The following is a 2,500-nucleotide window of genomic DNA, read 5'->3' on the forward strand; positions in this document are numbered from 1 at the left end:
GTGTAGTGTTGCCCACCCGCAACCCTCGCAATATAGTTCGCTACTCGCACTGCCCGCTCCCCTGTGTATCGCTTCATGTTAAACACCTTGCAAGTCTTGCTGACTTTCCACATGCTCCTGCTGTACACTGTAATGTGGATGGCAGCAGGACGTACATGCCGCCCCTCCCCACGTCCCCACCTTGCCCCCCTGCCTTCGCAAGCTGGTTGGTGAGAAGTTTGCATGTTCAATGCCCTTCGCATGCGACGTACTCAGGCTACGTTGTGGTGCGGCCTGTGTCAACCGTCCGCTAATGTCGTACGCGTAAACCACAATCTGTACTGCACATTCGTCCTTATGTACCGAATGATACATCGTGGCACATGTGTGACCGTACAACGACTGCGCCCAAAAACGGCGGACCATACAGTGCAAATATTGTGCACGCAGCTACGTGTCGTCTCCCTATGAGAGCTGGATTGCAGTGTGGTACGCCATAGAGACGTGTGGGAGGAACGGACGCCGTGGATGGCGATCAGCATGAGCTGTCTGTTGATGTATTCGGACCTAGTCGTCTCTCCTCACACACCGTGATGGCATGGTGCACCGCGTTCCATATCTGCGACATGCTACAGAGGCCGGTTGACAGTCGTTCGAGCAATGGACATCGCATACGTACGGGGGCCACCTTCCACGTATTGTCTAGGCGTGCACATTTTGTTGCGTGTATGTGGGCAGACGTAGTGTGGCGTGACACCTGACACAGGCATGCAATAATCGTTGAAGTTGCAAATGGCGATGGACGCCTGCGTTTTCTGGTGAAGTTACGCAAATGAACAAATGGTAACCTGTTGTGGTGCGGTTGTTCTCGCTAGGGGTGAATCGGTGATGGCGACGATAGGTTGAGGTACGAACCGGTTGTTCCAGCGATACCCACCATGCCGACGAAACTGAACGGCATCTGGGTGTGAAGCGATACGCGGCGGTGGCTGGGTGGGACCGTCCCCGGCCGGTGAGGGGGCGCCTCCCGGCGTGCTGGCCGCGCGGTGCGTGGGCGCACGCGCTACAGCCGGCTGGTGGGGGCGGCCAGTGGCAGGCGCGCCGGCCGACGGACGCGGCAGGCGTCGCAGCTGCGCGCCGGCGCACCCTGCGCGCGGCGCCGTGCGGCCAAAGTAGGTCCTCGCGGGCCCGGTGCGAAGCGCGGTGGACATCTTCAGTGTGCTGGTCCGATTGAGGACTGTGTGCGTTGAGGATGCGCCGCCGCCCGGCGCTCGGCGCCGCGACGCCGTCTGCTGCTCGGTCGCCCCAGCGGTTCTCGCTGGTGGTTTGTATCGCAGCTGTGCGGATGTGTTGGCGCGTGCGCTGTGCTGGGAGAGTTCGCTTCGGCACCCAAGTGGGGCTTTTGTCCTTCTGTGGCGCTGGCGTTGGAGCTGCCGGTCACCGTAGGTGGCGCGTGTTGTCTCCCGCCGGCAATGCCACGACAGCACGCTCCCGGGCCTCTGTCGGCAGCGGCAAGCTCAGTTGGGAGCACGGGTGGTCGCACCGAAAGCGTCTACTCGCCTAACTCCGGGCGATTGCGCCTCTCTCGAACCCGACCAAGTACTTGGGACGGCGCTGCGCGCCGCCGGGACCTGAGAGGGTTTCGAGGTGTATTGTGCAGGGGAGCTCAGCCTCCTCCTGTTTGCAGAATGATTGAGCGGACGCTTGCGTGTTCGCGCGGGCCCCCGGGACACACTCCCGGGCGGCCGGCTGCTCAGCTCTAGTTGACGCAGCTCCCTGGTTGATCCTGCCAGTAGTCATATGCTTGTCTCAAAGATTAAGCCATGCATGTCTCAGTACAAGCCGCATTAAGGTGAAACCGCGAATGGCTCATTAAATCAGTTATGGTTCCTTAGATCGTACCCACGTTACTTGGATAACTGTGGTAATTCTAGAGCTAATACATGCAAACAGAGTCCCGACCAGAGATGGAAGGGACGCTTTTATTAGATCAAAACCAATCGGTCGGCTCGTCCGGTCCGTTTGCCTTGGTGACTCTGAATAACTTTGGGCTGATCGCACGGTCCTCGTACCGGCGACGCATCTTTCAAATGTCTGCCTTATCAACTGTCGATGGTAGGTTCTGCGCCTACCATGGTTGTAACGGGTAACGGGGAATCAGGGTTCGATTCCGGAGAGGGAGCCTGAGAAACGGCTACCACATCCAAGGAAGGCAGCAGGCGCGCAAATTACCCACTCCCGGCACGGGGAGGTAGTGACGAAAAATAACGATACGGGACTCATCCGAGGCCCCGTAATCGGAATGAGTACACTTTAAATCCTTTAACGGGTATCTATTGGAGGGCAAGTCTGGTGCCAGCAGCCGCGGTAATTCCAGCTCCAATAGCGTATATTAAAGTTGTTGCGGTTAAAAAGCTCGTAGTTGGATTTGTGTCCCACGCTGTTGGTTCACCGCCCGTCGGTGTTTAACTGGCATGTATCGTGGGACGTCCTGCCGGTGGGGCGAGCCGAAGGCGTGCGA

General features: G+C 58.5%; 1 non-coding gene across 1 annotated transcript in view; it reads left to right on the forward strand.

Moving 5' to 3' along the window:
* Positions 1–1,752: 1,752 nt before the first annotated feature.
* The window catches only part of LOC124731167, a 1,909-nt gene continuing 1,161 nt past the window's right edge, over positions 1,753–2,500 (forward strand). The window contains exon 1 of the ribosomal RNA XR_007008179.1: positions 1,753–2,500. This exon is cut by the window's right edge and continues 1,161 nt beyond it. This is a non-coding gene — a ribosomal RNA (small subunit ribosomal RNA).

The sequence above is a fragment of the Schistocerca piceifrons genome, unplaced genomic scaffold (genome assembly GCF_021461385.2).
Source record: "Schistocerca piceifrons isolate TAMUIC-IGC-003096 unplaced genomic scaffold, iqSchPice1.1 HiC_scaffold_1271, whole genome shotgun sequence".
NCBI classification, from domain to species: domain Eukaryota; kingdom Metazoa; phylum Arthropoda; class Insecta; order Orthoptera; family Acrididae; genus Schistocerca; species Schistocerca piceifrons.